Genomic DNA, 20,750 nt, shown 5'->3' on the forward strand with positions numbered 1-20,750 from the left:
AAAAATAAGATCCTTAAAAAGGCATTTTTTGATGACATTTAATAGAATTAGAAACATTCCCCACACGATTACAGTAGGAAAAAGGGGTAATAAATATTAAGGAAGATACAAAAAAAAAGCTGATTAGAGAAGAAGTTCCCACAACACAAACTTTTAAAATGAATATTAAACAAGAGTAACGAAGTGAGAGTTTCTTTTTCAGAAGACACTTCATTATTGTTCGTATTTTAAGGTTTTTAACAGCAACTTGAACAACTATTATTGTCTAACTTTGATTTTACTCCTGGACCTGCTACCCTACATTATATTTACATACTAAAACCAACAAATTAGTGCTTTAACATAATATGGTAGAGGTCCTGTAAAATGTAGATAGATTATACCCAATTCACAATTTTTGTTTTGTTCAAAAGCTTCTCAACTATAGATATGCATAAAAGAAAAAAGAAAATGTTTTTTATGGTTTTCAGGATTATAGTTTCATACATAACCTTTTGAAGTCGGGAAATACGCATTCCGTCCCTTGGTTGGAAAGTAATTTATATGTAGAATTGCCAAAGTTACGAGCCCATCAAATATCAGAAGCGCAATTTGTTTAGCAACTGGTACGTCAATGCATCAGTTTTATTAAAAAATTTTTTTATTTATTTAAACAAGATGTGAATGTGTAATAGCAAACAAACCTCAGGCTCCAATCTAACTCGATGCTGCCCCTCTTGATGGACCTACTTCCCAGCTAGATTGTAATATACCTACCACATTTTATTAGGTACAGTAATCTTGCATCAACTTTTGAGCCTCGATTTAAGGTTACTATCTTTTCTCTTTTTTCCCTTTCTCCCACATTTTCAAAATTGTAAACAATTCTTTTTTTTATTTAGGTAGTTTTCCTTTGTTGCTAGACTCATTTTGTTGGTATAAGAATACCTACTAAATCACCAAAAGAATTAAAAACATTTTTTTTAACTGAGACCATACTAATTAACACTGATTTTGTTGAATATACATATAAAAATTAATTTCGTTTGCTTGTAGTTTTCATTCATTTGTCGTTTTGTAAATCAATAATGACCATGTGGTGTATTAAAAGGCGTAAAGCAAATTTCATTGGCCATTTCTCTTTCAGGGTGTTCTCCCCTTGCGTTTACTCTACCGTAAAACAATAGAGAAAAGCCCCAGTGCAAATTAGGTAGGTACCTCAAGGTTTATTTTCTAAATTCGTTTGCAAACTAAGTTTATTCGTGTTAGATGTATTAGAACTTTTTGGAGGCACTGAGTGGTGTACCTACTGCCTGCTCCACAAAATTCGCTCTGCAAAAACTCCACCCTTAATCCCCATCCCCCTCCATTGCAATCACCGCTGTCTGAATAATTAATCGCCATATAACAAGGATTTTTATTAGGGAGCCGTTGCAAAAGGGGATGAATCGAGCAAATCACCGGCTTCATAAAACAGTAACGATACGTTCCGTGGTGGTTGTGCGAAAGCAAGACAGCTAAATCGCTTAAATAATAGATTAAATAAAGAAAGAGGAACAAAGGACAGGACGCCCGGACGGGCCATAAACATCACAGAAGCTGGTAACTGGGCGTAGGCGGAGTCAGGGTGCGCATTTGTAAAATGAAACTTGTGACAAACCTGTTGATATCGCATCGAATCACGGGATACTTCATTACGTAATAAGAAACCTGGGTTGGGAGCTTGAATGTATGACGTGAGAGAAGGGTCAACCAACGCGGCGCGTGCCGCCACCATTCCGAATTGATCGCAACGTGAATCTAATCCACAGGTTGGGTTGGGATTCATGCCAACCCCTGACAAGGATTCGGGGATCCTACTAACCGCCGATCCCTTTTTATCTGATCTGTGTGCTACGAAACACCACGGTGACAGGGTTAAACCACTCTTATTATTAATTTCCAGCAATTTGGGTAACAATCACCGAGTCATCGTTCAAAATGATTTACGACCTGGAATATAACCCGGAAATAAGCAGTTGGACGCGTTTATCGGAACGGAGGCATCCTTGGAAAATTAATCAACGGTTTTTTAAACAACTCGTTTAATCATTGGAACCTTTAATTAAAATGATAAATAACTTTCAATTAAATAATAGAAAAACAAACAGTTGATTTTAATTAAGGGCGCATAGATAATGTTATGTATTTATTATTTCTGATAGTGGTTACCTATACACGGGATTTGTGGTTTAAATATACATTATTAAATGCTTTGTGCCCCATATTCACTTCTTTATCGATTCGTCATATACGACTTTCTGATGTTCTTTTACGTCTATTTCCATGCTCGCATCCATTTCTTTATTTAACTTTCGACGTAGTAGAAGAATATTTTTCATCCGTTATTAAACATTTTTTCTTTTAAATTCTCATAGAAATTAATTTCTTAACCTTGTTAGTTAATTCAATTTTTAATTTTTAACTGTTTATTATTTTTTCCATCCTTATATAGTTTGCAAACTGTTAATTATCTGCATTTACCTAATTTAATTAAAAGTTATACAAAAACAGTTCAGAAAGAAAACTTCCAAATCAAACAAGAGGAACCACAGAAAATTTTTGTATTTATTTTCTCAGGGAACATTATGAGATCAGAGACAACGTTTTGGGTCAATTGTTCAACCGATTATTACCTATTAATAAACAATAAGTTGTGGAAAAATGAGGGAAATAAACATAAAGCCAAAACTGGTTTTCTTTTTTTATCAAAAGAAGACTAATCAGTCTAAATTACGGTTCCCCTCCTCCCATATACAAGCCAAAACTTTCTCATTGCGTAAAACGTAGATACCAAACATTTTTTGAGGGTATTAAGAAGGAATATTGATGATTGAATATGTTTGTGCTAAAAGTGTCCCTTTAGAAAATAAAAAATGCTTTAGTGAATTAAGTCATACGTCCTATGGTGTCGATTTAGTATTAAACGACTTTTTTTTACTTAAAAATATTTACAAAATTTGTTAGAGAAAAAGAATTAAATTAAATTAAATGAGTCATAAGTGCTATAGTGCAGACCTCCCACAAAGTTGTTGAGTATTGTAGGATGTTATCTTGAAAAATAAAATTTTGTTGAAATTCTGTAAGTCCTCTTTCATAGTAGATTTCATTCTGAGTTGCCTTCCTAATTAACTGCGTTTATCTAGGCAATTTAAAATACCTAACTGAAAACTGTTAAAGTTATTAATGTTAAGCAGAAGCCATTTAAAAGAGACAGGTTTTTGGTAATAATTACTTTATTTTGATGTTAAATTTCTGTGCAAATTTTCTATAATAATTTAAATTAAAAAATGTCTTAGCGTCCTTTTCTTTCTGAGTTGAAGCTTTGTACAGAAGAAAGAAACAAGTTTGCGAAGCTGCAGCTAACGCACAATAAACTAACTAATTAAATTATATTGTTTATTTATTCAAGGAATCGGTTTCAAGTTTGTACCCCACTGCTACACACAATCCTAAAACAATTATTAAAATTTTGATTAATTAAATACTTGGAGAAGTGTACCATCCACCCATACTATGTAATATAAAATATAAAAAGGGAAGAAAACGAAAAATATAAAAAGAATTATCAAAAGTAATGGATTCCAGGAAGTTACTGTTGACGATCTATGAGAGACTTTTGTTGAATATAGAAGATAAAAGACAATCAATTCTATAAATACTAAAAAGAATCATGAAAATATATTCAAAAATAGCTTTCACTAGAAAATAAGCATGTCCAGAATAACTTAAGAGCTCATTCATCTCAAAAGTGTAAAAGCCCAAACAAATGTAATTAAAGTTTACCAAAACTAAAAAAATTGTACGGCCTTTGGTCTATTCTCACTTTTTCTAAAATCTATTCTATTTAGAAATACTCTCAATGAAACTCCCTTTTAGGAAACCGCATTGGATCAGTAAAAAACTAAAATATGGACTCGTTTGTAGTTCGCAAAATTGTGTTGTAATGGAACTATCGAAGATTATTTTGAGTTATAATAATAACAAACTAAGTTTTCGTCGTTCCATGGTATAAATAAAATTCAACAATTTACAATCGTCAAGCTATCAATATCACCCTCCTTTGTCGGGCCTCAAACAACTTTCTCAGTCGTTATGGCCTTCTTAACAGCCCTGAATACGTAAATTACTATAACCCAAAGATTAAGACTTGCACTGTTCATTTTTTCGTTATTACTATTGCAAAGCACAAAAGCACAGTATGCTCAAAATTGATTTCGCTTAATAAAATAAATGTTTGCGATCCATAACGTCAAAACATCTACAGTATGCTGAATTGAGTTTACAAGAGGAAATTTTTTTTATCGTTTTTTTACGCCAAAACTTCAAAGGAGAAACATTTTTTGCTTCACCTGAAACGAGCAAATCTGTAATTAAAATTTCATTATTCTGATTCGGTGAAAAGAAAAGTGAATTTATCTCTTGATTTAATTTTTCTCTGCTTTTTAAGATCTATCACATTTTTAAGTCAAAAATCAAGAGAAAAATGGACTTTTCTTTCTAATGAATTGGAATAATGAAGTTTTAATTACAGATTTGTTCAGGTAAAGCAATAAATGTTTTTCCTTTGCAATTCAAATCAAAGATATTTTTTTCCTCTTGTAAACCCAATCTGGAGACTTACTGTATGTATGTATTTTTATTATAGGTACCTAAAGAATGGATACTTTTTATAACAATATTCAAATAGTGCAAAATAATATGTGCCTATGAATACTATTTTTTTATTAAAATTGTAACTATATTTTAACCGTCACTAACTGTTAGTGATGTTAGCGTTCTCAAAAAACAATGAAGTATAAATAAAACCTTAAATTATTATACTCGTATGTTTCAATAGAGAAAAATTAAGAGGTTCACTTTCAGTAACATTATGTTGAAAAAAATGCCTAATAACGAAATCACACCTCTTGAAATTTAATTAGTCGTCACACCAAGAATGCGCCTGAAGGGGCATTAAAACACTATTCAAGCACCCTCCATGTTATTATGTAGCACCCTCGCCCTTACTTGTCTCGCATTTTCTCCCCTTTTGCAGCGACCCACCCTAACCCTATACAATTACAGCTGAAATGCGTTTCAGGCGTACCATCCAAAAAAAGGGAGAACTAATCAAATCACCCCTTAACCTACATACAATCTGGGTCAAATGAGACACCCTCCATTGCAAGGATACAAAATCAATCGAATGTATTGTGACAGTTTCAGGTAGGTACTGTCATAAATCACTGATGTAATTTAAGAGAAATGTGAAGAAGAAGTAATCCAATAAACCAATGATTAAATCTAACGATGTATCGTAAAATGAGTGCGTGTGCGGAATGAAATTAGTGCAGCACGTTATCAATCCACTTATCCCAATTGCTTGTCGTGTAAAAGGTTTATGAACCGGAGACTGTTTCAAATGGAAAAAGCAAACATTCCCTCATTTTATCCAACTAGGTACTTATTAACCCACTAAATCACCCAGAACATTTATTGGAGGCATTTTGTAATCAAAAATGTCGTAAATGATTACAGGTGCAGCCAATTAGTAGTGAATTTGACCAATCAAACAGCGAAACTACCTATTTTCTCCTTAATTTCTTACACATTTTGTTTAATAATTAAACTAAACCATTTGAAATTATTCATACTACCTCCATGCTGGGAAAAATAATATACCAACGGTTCAATAGAGAATAATTAAACCCTTCCTTTTGAATATTGCATGATTATTTTTTCATTTCCTTCCTGCTTTCTCAAGCTAAAATTATGCATTCAGTTCATTGCACTTATTTTGTTTTAATTTCTTTGTGCTGATCTTGGATTTTGTTTTGACCCTAAGACCTATTTCGTGTTTCAAAATTCATGTAAATATTATTATTAAAAAAATCTAACGAATTATGTTATTCTTATTATTACTAGGGATTTTATTTCAACAATTATTTCAATGGTCAAAAATACCTGAAGTAGGCTACGATTTATGTCCACGTTAATTAAGTACTAAAAAAAATGACACTACTTAGGCATCTAAAGAAAATTTTTTTTTTCTTTTATAGAAAAATGGTTAAATGCTAAAAAAATAATTTACGATAAAAATTTTATTGTATATTAATGAGATATTTGTCGTCTCCAAATCTTTTTAATATTTATGTCCTCGAGTAATCAGGTAATCATAATTCATAAAAGAAGAATAGACTTATTGACAATGTTACTTGTTTATTTATGTTATTTTACTTTATTTTTCATTTTATTTAATAAAATAGTATACAATACTTTTTCTTTACTAAATCAATTGTGAATAATTAACTAATTATAATTAATTAGAGTCTTGGACTCTCTCTCCCCCACTTGCTCGGTTTAATCCTCGTGAAGAGGGTGGGTTTATCGTCAAGGATCGCCAAAAACATAAGTCGACGTCACTCGGCGGTGGCCCACTCGGTGCCACCTCGTCCTTCAGGCCAGGATTTCCCCTCCATGCGTGCAGACTATGCCATCCACAACGACTTGGCGCACTCTCGTTGACTTCACGAGGCCAATGACAGCGCCGCGGGGGGCCATCCAACAACACGCTTGCGCACCCTAGGGATCACCGTGCATTGGCTTCTTGCCACCTCCATACACGTGCATTCAACTACCTAAATGAACGCAAAGGATGATACACCATCGATAGACATCAGGAAATGATCCGGGTTTCTTCGCTTCCGAGAGACGTATTGGGAGCTTTTGGGGGACAAGAAAGGGTGCGAGAGGAAACACTCGAAAGCTGGACGGCTCCCGATTGGTGACTACTTGAAACCTATTATGCAAACACTGATCATGCTCAATGGAAAACTAGTGGAAATAGCATGACGACATGACAAACCATTTTAAATTATTTCCATTTTTAGTATTGCTAATTATTTATTAATTAGTAAGTAAAAAACTAATTGGTTTGCAACTTGTGTGAGATCAGGAAACATGTTGTTCACAAAAATAACAAATTCTAAAAGTTGTACAAAAATACTTAGAAATAGATCTACTTGCCATTATATCACTATATTAAAAAATAGCTACTTATGCAACAAGTTGCTTGGACCACGAGAGTAACGAGTGTAACGATTGTGCAAAAACAGCCTTTGTGCATCATGTTTCATACAAGATTTTTTCCAATTTGGTTGTGAAAAGAATAGGCATCAAATTCGAATTTTAAATCTGTGATTTCAATAATTTTCCAAAATCACACTAGTGTGTTATGAAAATAGTGTTATTTGTTATCCTTGTGTCACACTTTTTAACACTAGTGATAAAATAATGTCATATTTTGTAACCAGTGATAAACTAATGTTATATTTTATAACTAGTGATAAAATTAAGCACATTTGAGAACTAAAATGACATATAATAATAGTTGCTTTTCACAACCAAATTGTAAAAAAATATTTTCATATCTACAATGACAAGGTAGGTAAGGAATTTTTAATTAATTACACGAGAGCTTTTTTTTTTCGAAGCAAACTTGACATTTTAATGAGAATTTTGTTTTCTGGCAATTTAACGAAAAAAACTGCTTCTGAAAAAATTACGAGTCCGTAAGACGAGTATTTTTTTCTGGCAGTTTTTTGAGTTAAATTGCCTAAAGGATACAAAACTCGAATTAAAAATGTCAAGTTTTCTTCGTAAAAAAAACAGCTTGAGTGTAATTCGGTAAGATAATTTAATGAATACGTAAATCCGATGATGCAGACCTACTAGATTCAGACGCTTTCAAAAGTTATAGGTTCCGTTTTGTCGCTGTAATAGTAAGGCAAACTTTTATCGCTGTTATAGTGACAAAAACACCGCGACTTATGGAATTTTTAGTGTATGAAAAAAATTGTCTATAAAATTTGTGGAATAAACTGAATTAGAGGAGTATAGGTATGCCCCAAAATTTGTGCATATTTTGACATAAATGGTTGATATAAAACATATCTACCCTATCTAATTAATTAGAATAAAAACGACATTTTAGTGTTGTTCATTTATAAAATTTACAACATAAAAACGAACCCTTACCTATCGTTCAGTTTTAAAATCTAATAATAAAATTGTGAATAGCCTTTTCTACCTATTTTTATCCTCAGTCATCAGACGGTAAATATACCTAATATTTTACTCTATGCTTTGGGATAAAAGTCTGAGAATAAATCTTTTTTCCCTATTTTTTTTGCAGCTTGACGAAAAAATTTCCATAACTGTTTGTTGGATGTGTAGTCCCCAACTTATAACTTAAATTTTAATTTATAAAATTTGATTATTAGTGACAATTAATAATTAATTAATAATTTACCTAATGGAATAGGTATAGGTAAGCAAGATGATACACATAACTCGAATTCGATCTCGGTTGTGGCTCCGGCACTGAATCCAATTTTTCAAATATAAATTGATCTCCGGAGTCACACACTTGATTCAGAATCATTTTTTAAACCAACAAGACTTTATTCACTCTCTTTTGGAAAAAAGTTATCTATTGTTAAAAACAAATGATAAATACGAAGAAAGTGAGTCATAGTATCACTCATATCATCATAAAAAAGCAAAATTTTAATAATAATTAGGTACCTACTTCAATACCTATAGATTTTTAACGAACATCATTTCTTACTAAATTTTTCACACCATTAGGTTACTCAACCTTACTGCATTTACCTAATTTAACCTTGTTTTGCAGAAAATTACAATTAAAACAAATTTCCAATTTTAATTTAATTCTTATTTCTAACAATATTTTTGGTAATTTTTTAATTATTATTTATACCTACGGTTTCCAAAACTTTCTTGTCCTGACTTATGTTTGTAGCTACTCATTTTACGCAACATATTTTATTCAAATAAATTGTGATTGTAAAACGCAACGAGTACAATCCTAGAAAGAACTAAATGAGTAAGTGGTTCTCGGTCTCGATCTCTTGACAATCTTGCATGGGAATTTTTAACGATAATAACGATATGTGCCGAAATCGTTGGTGATTTTATTTATCGTTTTGTTTTAGGACGATAAGAACATTCTGCGAATTAATATATACTTCGACAACTATAAGTAAGTCTGTATCCTGGGCCTTTGTAGACTCCGAACCCGGGGAGAAAACTGGAGATAACAATGGCCATAAAAAACTACTCCTATTTGTTTAGTTTTTATCTAGGGTGGTCCAAAACTGTCACTCAGATGATTTTTAGGACTAGGACTATTTACTTACTGTCAAAGCTTTGCTTAGGTAAGATATACCTAGGTACTGTTCATCAATAACGATGGAAGTTTAACATTAATTGCTTATTGATTAAGTAAGGTACCGTAAAAGGAAGTTACTTTGACATTCCGGGTTATTTTGACACGTTATGGGGCTACTAATTTTGTTTCATGTTCAGTACCTACTATAGGTACCTACCGAAATTATGTTTATTTTATTTTTATGCCATATAAGAAGCATAACATACCAAAAAATGACCTATTTTTTTTTTTAAGCAAATATATATATATTGTAGATATATTTTATGTTTTGTGTTTAATGAGTTTAGTAAAATTTATTTGCATCATATATTACATATTTTTAGTTCTAAGGTGTCAAAATACCTCCCAGGCTAACATAACTTTGATTTTCAACGTAATTAAAGGGACTGTCAAAATAGCCCCGAGGTTTTTTTCTTTTTTCTTTGACACCAAATTTCCTATTTTTTTTTATAAAACTATGATCTTGAGGCAAGTTTGTTTGTAAAAGTAGAAGAATCAACTGCTCTGATGCTATTTTTTTTTCATGAATATATTGCAACAAATAAAAAACCTCTCAAATTATGTCAAAGTAACCAGATTTTACAATTTTATTACGAACACTAGGAGACGTTAAAACATACCTATTTAAAATGAAAAATTGAATATGAAATTTTAAAAATAATAAGGAATAGAAGGTGAAGGAAATGTTTTCTCTTACCAGATTACCATTTTAAATCACTGATGTAGGTATGTAATACGCAATCATGTTGGAAATCGTCAAAATCTAAAAAAAAAAAGAAGTATATAAGGGAGATCGGGTCAGGTTACCACAATTTGTGTTTTTTAATGTCTGAAGAAGCATGATTCACTTTTCTTCTATCATTAGAATATCCTTTAGTTGTACCCTGTAGCTTTGAGATCATGGCAATAAGTGTCCATTCAGAAAAATAAAGTTTTGACTGAGTAAATTTTTGTGCCAACTTTCTCCAACACCACGGGTTTTTGTGTTGTATTGTATTGTATTAAGAACAGCAGAAAGCCCTCATAATTTGATATTGATAATAAAAATATAGGCTAATAATTAAGATAAATTCAGAAACTGAATTCTAAAAAAGTTAGAGAAATACTCGTGACACCCATCCTCAAGATTTTTGTGACAACCTAACAGAGATTTCAAAACAATCATAACTTGATGGAAACACCATAGAACTTATAGAATGTAACAAATGACACAAAAAACACAAAATAATTTCATACAATGTTGTAGAATAACAGAAAATAGTTGAGAGATTTTTTTTAATTCTTATTTTTATGGATTTTTAACTCAAATATCTATAACATTAATTAACGAAAATCACCCGTCCGGTGCAGTAAAGGTTGGATTGAATTTTCATTTTTCATCATCGTTTCAATAGACAGTTCCAAAGTTTGATAATTTTTATTATACCTAGTGACCATCAAAATTGCTCCGTGGTCCCCCCTCCAAAAACAAATTGCCATTTTCCGCGAGAGAGATAGTTAATTATTTCTTTGAATAGAGTGAATAATCAGGGTTAATAATAATTATATCGTTTATTGAATACTTTCACCTCCATAAACACAATCATCAATGAAAACCAAAAGAATTGTCAAAAAGCACTTAAAATTAGGTAGGTACTTATGTATCAGGAATGATATCATATGATCGAAAAAATGTATTCTCTAGAAGGGTACGACTTTATTTCTTTCCATGTAACTAATTTACCTGGGCAAAAAGAATTTCACAGCCTATATACCTACTAGAGAATAATTTTTTTCGCTGATCACATCACATCTCACGCCACGTTTGCAATGTTTTTTTTCTATTATGAAATAGTTAACATTCTTATAAAGAAATTAAATATTTATGACTTATTTCACGCCAAAAAACGCAGTTGCGACGTCACCAGTGGGGCGATAAGAAATGGCATGAGTTATATGTATAGTTCGAGTTTAAACTTTTTGAGAATTGATAGGTATGTGTGACAACTAAACCATCTGATAACCTGCCCCAGACTCCCTTACCTACCATCCGTGCATTTCAATTTTGCGGCATCTCCATGGCCTCTGACTTTGAAATTATGTTGGCACCAATGAAAAATAAAATGTGATGTAAAGAGAATGAAAATTTCAAGCACTTGTCAACGTTATTTAAGCATGAGCAAATATACCAGGTGAATAAAAAGTATGGAACCAAACGTTTTTTGCTTAAACTATTTATTTTTTGATAAAACTAATTGTTGAGTGATAAAGTACTATAAAAATGTGATATTTTAACAAGAATAAAAATTTTCAAAATTTCCTTTTGTTTTTGAGTTCTACAAAAAAAATATTTTTTTAAATGGCAACCCACTATAAAATCATTTTTCTCATAAAAGCTATACTCTAAGGATTACAACAATATGCTTTATATTTAATTTTTTCAAAAAAATTTTTTCACATAAATTGCAATTTTGACAAAAAAAAATCGCATAACTCAAAAATAAAACAAAATTTCGTTCTGAAAATACGATCACGTTTTTTATATCATTTTAATTTATATTAATTATTATTTTCTGGAGGCAAATGATTAAAAATAAAACCGCTTGGTTCCATAATTTATATTCACCCTGTATGTACTTCATTTTAATAAACAAAAGAATATTTAATTAAAAATCAATAATGTATATTATAAAAATACCTCATTGGGGCTACCTATAAAAACTGCTCAAGAAATATGACACTGGATCTATGATAAAACCTTTATGATAAAAAATATTCCGCGGGATGTTTGAAAAAAACTGGATCTAGTAAAATCTGAACCAAGACCATTGATTGACGTGTCGAAAATGTGGCGAACATAGCGTGATGGGACGGACGCTTCTTTGGTTGCAGATATTTAGGCGTCAACGTACTAAACACGATTTTATTTTTAGCATTAGTTGTGGCACCGGACTCTTCATATACTTTATCATATTAATCTTTCTTGATATTTTTAGCACTGTACGATAAGAGATGTCAATCAAATGACAAAATTCATGGTTTTAATTTCAATTAGCATCAGATGGGTAGGTACTTATTATACTCGGAAAATCTAATTTCGAATAAGTATAAAAACCCACAAGCAGCGAATATTAAAAAGCTTCACAAACAGATGTTAATATCTCTAAATATCACACTAATGAAACTTTGCAATTGCAAACAAATAATGTGAACCTGAAAAACAACTAAAAGTTGATAATTACTTGTATGTATGTAAAATTCATACTCTAAAATATGTTACCTACAAGTACCCAAGTTGTTATCCTATTATAGTATTCTAAAAATATTTACTATCGCGCGTTGTTTACTTGCTGATATGACATTTTATCTTGGCTGCCACTAGACTAAAAGCCAATGATTTCATTAAAATCTTCCATTGGTTCCTACTACTCATCACATTTAATTTGTCTACGTTAGCCATTTTTAAGTCAACATATTTCATGTTACACTTGTGTCGTAATGTGGATCTCCCTTCCCCTTGCGCATTACGTGAATGAGAATAAAGATTAAAATTTGGACGGAAACCGTTGTTGATACGGTTGTAAATCAAATCAACTTCACCAATCGCTCCCTCCATTCAGTAGAACGCTTGCGTCGATTGCACAACAGCCATGCTCGAACAGAAAATCCGATCCATACCGGAGGGGAAACGGGAGGCTACAGACTACACGACAACTATTGGCCACGTATCCCCACCATGGATTCAGCGGCGGCACGTCAACTTATTTTAAATTTAGGTTTTAGATTTTCAGACTCCATTATTATAATTTATACAAGAAAGATTTTTTTTTGAGATACGACACTATTCTGTATGGCTAATTTATCAAGAAAGTTTGTTACTTTAATATTTCTCTGCCTTTTGTGTTCGCTTAAAAATATAAATACAATATTCACATTAGCCTACAAAAGAATATTTGTACTTCGTAACATAAGATAATTATCTACTCTAAGAAAAAAAAACGAAAGCAAAAAATAAAGCTTTTAGATTTTGGGCTTTAAGAAACATTTGGTATGGTATTTGAAAGTGATTTGTTTGATTTTCTTTTCCAAAAAGGTAGTTAACAAACAATAAAAAAACGTTATTGGAAAAATAAACTGCTGAATTTTAAGAAAAGCAGGTAAATTCATTTTATCTATTCACAATAAAGTAAATATACGAAAAGTTTTTGGCTCCTTTTAGATCTAGAATAACGTTCTAGAACATAATAATAATAATAAGTGGTTATAAAGGCAATCATAAAACAATACTTAGTATATTCAAGCCATTGAAAAATGTTTGACTGTCACCGGAATCATATACACTTGAGAATAAAACCATCAACATTACTTATTTTGCAAAAATCTTATAAATTTTACAAAGTAGACCCCATGAATCCTATATCGACAAAGAGCTAATAAAAAATGCCATGCAATGATGCAATAAAATATAGAGTGTTGTATTTAAAAAAGTCGAGTTATTGCTATTTGTATTTTGTCATTTTCAAAAAATCGTAGTACGCGATGGAACATCGACTCCGAGTTTGTCTTTATCTCAGAAGATGCGCTAAAGCTTAAGGAATCAACAGGAAAAAGTTGGTTAAATTATCTTGAATAGTTTTGACGTTATGAATTTTTTTGTGGGTCGATGCACGATGTAATTTTGACACATAAATTGGCATAAGTCAAAAACTATTGCAGGTAAGTCTAAGAAACCAAGATGCGTTATATTGACAATTTAGTGGCGAATCCAGAAATGTAATAAACAATTGGGGTTTTCATTTAAAAAAACAGAACTTAGTTGTGTATCTTATTTGGGACACCTGTATATGAATAGAAATATTTTTATAATGTGCCTCATTGTTGTAGCTATTCTTTAAAAATAATCATGTCGATAACTTCGATAGAAAAAAAGTTGTTGAGCATGCACGCACCCCTGGGTCACCCTGTATACCTGGGTATAATGTCGCACTCAAAGACGTGTCTTAAAATGCAAATTATTCAGTCAAAAATCTTTATAACTATAGAACCTAATATTATTTTAAAAAATATAATTTATTTTGAAATTTTTGTACAAGTGGACAAAAAATCCAAGTCAGTTAAAGTTTTTTGCATAAAAGGTCACATAAATGCAGAAAAATTAAACTTAAACACATTAGCTTCTATTAGGTAGGTAGGAATCTAATTTTTCTTTAAAAAACAGAGAGTATGAAAAGAAAATCACTTCGAAATGTTGTCAAGCGGTTAGAGTAAGTCCGGGAGAGTGCGACCACCGTGAAAGTTATATCTGTTATAGAGTCTCAAAATGTAGTTTTTTCAATTATTTTATTACACCGTTAATAAATACATATTGAAATATATAGGTACATGTGTATTCTAAAATTTTTTTAAGATATTTGCACTTCGTAGAGATTACCCTTGACTTTGAGATAGTTGGACCAGAGATATTCAGGATAGATCGACCTAAAAAAGCAATGAAACATATTTGGAGTAAGACAATTAATGCTGAAGGGCATGAGAAGCATTAAGCATTAAGTCACTAACTGTATTTTTAATCCACTTTATGTACCATTTTCTATTTCTTTCTGATGGTCGGTCTCACCTGTAACCAGTAAGACGTTCTAACCCCGACATATAGTATTAGCAATAGGTACTTTTTTAATTTGTTAATAAATTTAATTGAAAAATAGAGTGTATTTTTTTCTAATGAATTTTTATTCCCAGTGTTTAAAAAATGTACCTACCTATGCAGGGTGTCTCATCACAACGCGCGCCCCAGAGAAAAATTTCAAGTAAGATAAGATACCAAGAACATGGAAAAAAAGTTTAAAAAATTCTGTCTGTTAAAAAAAATTGACATTTATTTTTTGACATTTGACATTTTTTATGTCTATTTAATAATACTGATGATTTTGTATTATTGTTTTATAATTATTAAGTAAAGGAACCAATACAATTTAGGATACAGCTTCCTTGTTTTCTCTTCTAAAAGCCTGAAGCAAAAAATCTGGAAATTAATTTTTCCAACAGAAATAAATAAAGTCAAAATGCAAAATTTAAACTCTCACAACTTCGAAATTTTTTTAGATAGAATTTTTTTTTAACATTTTTCCATGTTTCTGATATCTTACTTTACATGGCATTGTTCTCTGGGGCGCAAGTTCTGGTGCAGCCTGTATAAAATATTAACACGAATACGAGTTACTAAACAAGAAATGATCAAGTTCTCCCAGACTTACCTTATACATCATTGCTGCTCCATATATGATCCAATGTTACATTAAAACTCTTCAGACCTATTCCAATTAATAAATTGATTTTTTTAAAACAAAACTATTTAAAGTGTAACTAATAATAACGACTTGTTTTGTTTCACACCTCTTTTAAATTTCACTTTAATGTGTTTTTTAATGGCAGTCGTCAATATTGAATCGATTATTTTAAACTTATTATAGGTATACCGACATATTTTTTTACAAATCAATTAAAATTAGAAAAAATATGTTAATCAAAGTAAACGACAATTAAGAAAACTTCTCTTTAGTATCAGTATATTATTATACAAATGGTACTAAATATAGAGATTACCACTAATAGCATCATTATCAATAATCCACGGAAGGTCAATAGTCAGGAATACGCCTGAAGCATTATGTTATTTAACGATTTTAATGAATAACAATTCATTTATTGCATCGTTTAAAAATTCAACAACCTAATTCTTTTAATTGGAGAATTGCAGGAATCATCTATCTAGGTATATACATACTTATCCTATAATGGGGATATCATCTTCCTTAGATACCTATAATACGAGTTATATAACGGAATTTCAAGTCAATTAAAGCAAATTATGTAACAGATTAACTATTTATTATGTACCTAAATACATAATTTTTATACCTACTTGTCAAATACTTAGGTAGGGTAAATCCGGGAAAAATGAACCACAATACACAATAGTGTAGCACAATACAAAATTAAAAGTATTTTACGCAAGAAAAATTAGTATAACGTGCTGCATACAGGGTGCTTCAGAACTCGCACCCCAGAGAAATGCCAAGTAAGATATGATACCAGAAACAGGAAAAAAATCTTTAAAAAATTCTAACCAAAATTTTTCAATTACTTTTTAACATTTGACATTCTTTTGTCTGATTATTGTTACCAATGAACATGTAGGTATATGTTTTTTCAAAATTATTTAGAAAAGGTACATAAACTTTGCCAGTAAAAGCTCCAAATAACTTTAAACAGGGTTACAATTTAGGATGCAGCTTTTATGTTTCCTCTTCAAATATCCTGCAGCAAAAAAACATGGAAAATTATTTTTCCAACAGAAATAAAGTCAAAGTACAAAATTTAAACCCCCGTAATTTCGAAATTATTAGGTATAGGTAGTTAGATTTTTTTAAACATTTTTTCCATGTTCCTAATACCTTATCTTACTTGGTTCTTTGGTGCGCGAGTTCTGAAACACCCTGTATAAGTACAATCGTCTCAGTTCAAAGGTGGCAAGTTTAAACTTATTATTTTTACACAAACGTTTGTACCATGTATAAAACGGATTTCTGATTCAATCATATGGAAATTAGTACCTAATTTATCCCCACATCAGAGATAAATAGACACACTTTTAATGAGCATAATTTTTTCGTGTATTTTTAGTAGAAGCATTACAATTTATATTAGAAAAAAAGTGTGCCATATACAGAGGAACGGTCTGTAAAAAATACAAAAGACAAAGCTAACTAAGTAAATATTAAAAAATAGAGATTAGCAAAGCTATAGTACAACGTTTATATAGAGGGTGTTTTACATAATTTCACGCGGCCTGCACCTGTAAGATGCAATCAATAACACATATTTCGATACGAACTTGATTACAAATTTTGAAAAATTGGATAATTTTCTCTAGTTTGTTCACCCTTTTAAAAATTACGTTTTTAGTTATTTAGTGATTAAAATAGATGAACTAGAATCATATTCATGCCGTCTCTTATTGCTAGAACAAATGATTATTGTTTCTGAAAAACTGCAGTTTATATGTCATGGGTTTCCAAAAGTTAAATAATTAAATGTGTATTTTTTGTATCTAGTGTTTTGTAACTTTTGTATATATATTTGGGTGCGTACAATAGGCGCAAGCCTCGTAAAGTTGTATGAAACACCCTGTATACCTACCAAAATCAACATTTTTAAAATTAGTTAGTTGAACTCACGAATGATGTACCTATACCTACATACATGAATATATTGTATCAACAGTACATTGTTGTGAAAACGCTATTAGGTAGTGGTCCGTTTCACTCGCACAAGTGAAGGAGAGATAGACTTTTATACATTAGGACATACAGGATGATTCAAAAGTGCCGGACCAACTCTCGAATGGTGATAGAAGACTTTTAGCTAAACACAAAAATGAACTGTCAATTTCCAAATTATGATGTAGGCAGCATCTTATCTCTTTTGTTTCCAATGTTGTCGGATTTAATTTATTGTTGAATTTGCTAGTTTGTTTTTTGTAAGACACATGTTAATACCTATGGTACCAATGGGTGTATCTGTTCAATGTTGCCGTTTCCGATAACTAAATTTAAGAAAACATAATCTCAACGGCCAAAAACTTAACTCAAAATCTAATCTTTGAAGAGCTATATCTCGTGAAAAAAGGCTCAAACAATTTTTTGTCATGAGAATTTTTAACTCAGTTGGCTGTATTTTATCGCCACCCAAAGGTGGTCCGAGACTTTTGAATCAGCCTATACAGGGTGCGCCAGAACTCGCGCCCCAGAGAAAAATGCCATGTAAGGTAAGACACCAGGAACAACGAAAAAATGTTAAAACAATTCTATCTAAAATAATTTCGAAGTTACGAGAGTTTAAATTTTGCACCTTGACTCTATTTATTTCTGTTGGAAAAATAATTTTTCAAGTTTCAAGGACCAAAGATGGTCCGGCACTTTTGCACACCAACATAAAATAACCAATCATCTGCATTAATATGTATATAGGTATAGGTTCAACAAACAAAATTAAAAATAAATCGAAAATAAATTTTAAACCAAATCTTCAAAATTAATGCCGCAATCGCTGACACCATCATTTTTCTTCTTTATATTTAAATCTTCCAAAACATTTTATAAGAATTTTTAAAAATTGTTTTAATCATTTTACAAATTAAAATAAATTAAAAAAATGAAAAAATGTTGCGGATTTTTATAGGTTTCTTCGCTGTTCAAAAAATTGACAGGAATTCTGAACAATATAACACTTTTGAAAGTAAATGCTAATATTTTTGGAAAAAAATAGGTAGCTATTCAAAAAATAAAACAGTAATACCAAGGTAAAAATTAGTTTTCGCAGCAAATTGTTCTGTCAAGTCTATTGGTTTCCCTTCCAACCTGAGATGTTAAAAAAATAATTAAACCAGGTATACCTGGAAAAAAGCCCCAAGCTATAAATACTCGTAACTCCATTACCTATTTTTAAAAATATTAAAATACCTATGATTAAACTAATATTAAAAATTTTAGAAAACTTCTTGAAACAAAGTTACACAAGTTTGAGATCGATGCTCAATCAGTGCTGCTTCATGTTTTACTGGAACTGACATCATATTCACTTTTTTTAATGGAGCACCCTGTATATTTTATTATTTTTAGATCCCTAGTTAAATTCTTATTCAAAAAACTCACTAACTATTGTTGCCTAAGAGAAATAGGTAATGATAAATTAAATAAAGTACCTACCTAGACTTTGGAAAGAATAGAAATTTTTTTATTCATTTTATCTAGGACAAGCAAACGACTAATAATAAAAAAAATGTTCAGGTTGCAACTTTGTCCTTGAAAATATATTTGCTTGATTTCGTCGATGATGCAATACAGGACAAAGGAAATAAAACCATTAAATTCGACGTGACGTTTCGATACCTTTATTGAGAGTTCTTCCTTGACTGTGCCATGCCTCCCACGTTCAGCCAACGAAAATTCTTCGCCTGGGGAAGATACAATAAAGATATCGAAACGTCGCGACGAATTTAATGATTTTATTTCCTTTGTCCTGTATACCATCTTCGACGAAATCAAGCAAATAGTTATAAAAGTTTGCTCGTTTTACCTTTCAGATAATTAGATATGATTTTGCGTAATGAATATAATTTTTTATTACCCCAGGGAATAGGCATAAGTGGAAATGAGATGATTGTAGTATTTTTCAAAGACGAAGAAACAAATATGTATATTGTCAGTTATTTTAAAATAAATCTAAAGCATATTAAGAAAACAGCTGGTTCCGAAACAAGCGAGTGATAAGAGTATCAGTGATAAGAAATCAGCATCGCGAACCCCATGCCTCCCGTCATCCGTATCCACATCCTGGTACCCAATATAATTGCATCTCCATTCTTCTCACCATTTTGAATTGATTGGTGCTCAGCAAACAAGATTTTATACGAATGGCGTATACCCCATCCGCCAGGTGCGCCACTGAGAGTTCTCCCCCTCGACCCCTTTAGCTTCCCCCCTTTGCTATCCCCTCTCTGACACGCTCCGCCCATGTTAGTATCTCGCCGACACAAGTTACTGGTCGGCAGTCCCTCCAATCAAAACTCACTTTAATCTTCAGCAGAGGGTCCCTTTTACAGGGCAAAGACACCGACCAGTCGCGTTAGCTACCCAGACTATCAAAGTTAAAAAACATCCGCGAGTTCGTCTATCTTTGCAATTCGCGATCAAGTGTGCAGTGCGAAATGCGGATTACTGCGATCTTCTAAAGCGACGAAATTTGGGTGAGTGTTTACGTTTAGTGTCAGTCACAGTTGGAAACAGACGGCCATGGACGAAAAGGGGCCGTGTTAAGCGCATGGACGAGTCCATTCCGAACCGGTCAGACGGGTGCGGTCGCTCCGGCGCTCAGCTGCGAACGTAGACTGTGAGTTTTTGTCGCGGTGCGTAGCAGGCTATGGCATAGTCTCAGGAGCGAAATTGCGCCCAGACGACGCCAACTTTTTCCAACGAAATTGGGATCGGGATTTTGCGCTGGGAATGAATAATTAATGGATAAATGCAAAACGGAGGCACGCAGAATCCATTTTGTAGGCTTGCCGGCCTTTGATTAGTTGAGGGGCGGCCTTGAGGGCGATTTTCGCGTGCGCCGCCTCGGTTTGCCGATTATTTTATCACATTTGTCGTGATGTGTGCAAGGCATGGCTGACGGGAGGCTTTTTTACGTGGGATCGTTTGCGCACGATCCTTCATAAATGGGATTTGATTATTCGCATTGGGTGTTGGGAGTTGTTGCGGTGCGAATGGATAGAATAGGGACATTGCAACAAGCGGCGCGTGGACGATTTATGCGTCCACGACGACGTTTGCGTTTTAGAAAGTTACGAATACTATTGTTGGGACAGTTTTATCGCTGGTTCACCAACACGAATACAGGCTATCACGTGTGAATGACCTTTGCATTTACATTCGACCAGACTTGGAATTATTCAGTA

At 32.0% G+C, this 20,750-nt stretch overlaps 1 protein-coding gene across 5 annotated transcripts in view; it reads right to left on the bottom strand.

Moving 5' to 3' along the window:
* The window catches only part of LOC123013518 (D-2-hydroxyglutarate dehydrogenase, mitochondrial), a 90,703-nt gene that overhangs the window by 5,920 nt on the left and 64,033 nt on the right, over positions 1–20,750 (bottom strand). The window contains exon 2 of one of the 5 annotated variants that reach the window (XM_044412078.1): positions 9,951–10,016. The exons of 3 other annotated variants lie outside the window; for them this stretch is intronic. The gene's annotated coding sequence lies outside the window, so the exon portion shown is untranslated. The remainder of the gene's footprint in view (positions 1–9,950; positions 10,017–20,750) is intronic. One more of the 5 variants, XM_044412081.1, reaches the window with a different exon arrangement.

Source organism: Tribolium madens, unplaced genomic scaffold (assembly GCF_015345945.1).
Source record: "Tribolium madens isolate multiple individuals breed KSU strain unplaced genomic scaffold, Tmad_KSU_1.1 Scaffold_96;HRSCAF=242;Tcas5.2_LG5, whole genome shotgun sequence".
NCBI lineage: Eukaryota > Metazoa > Arthropoda > Insecta > Coleoptera > Tenebrionidae > Tribolium > Tribolium madens.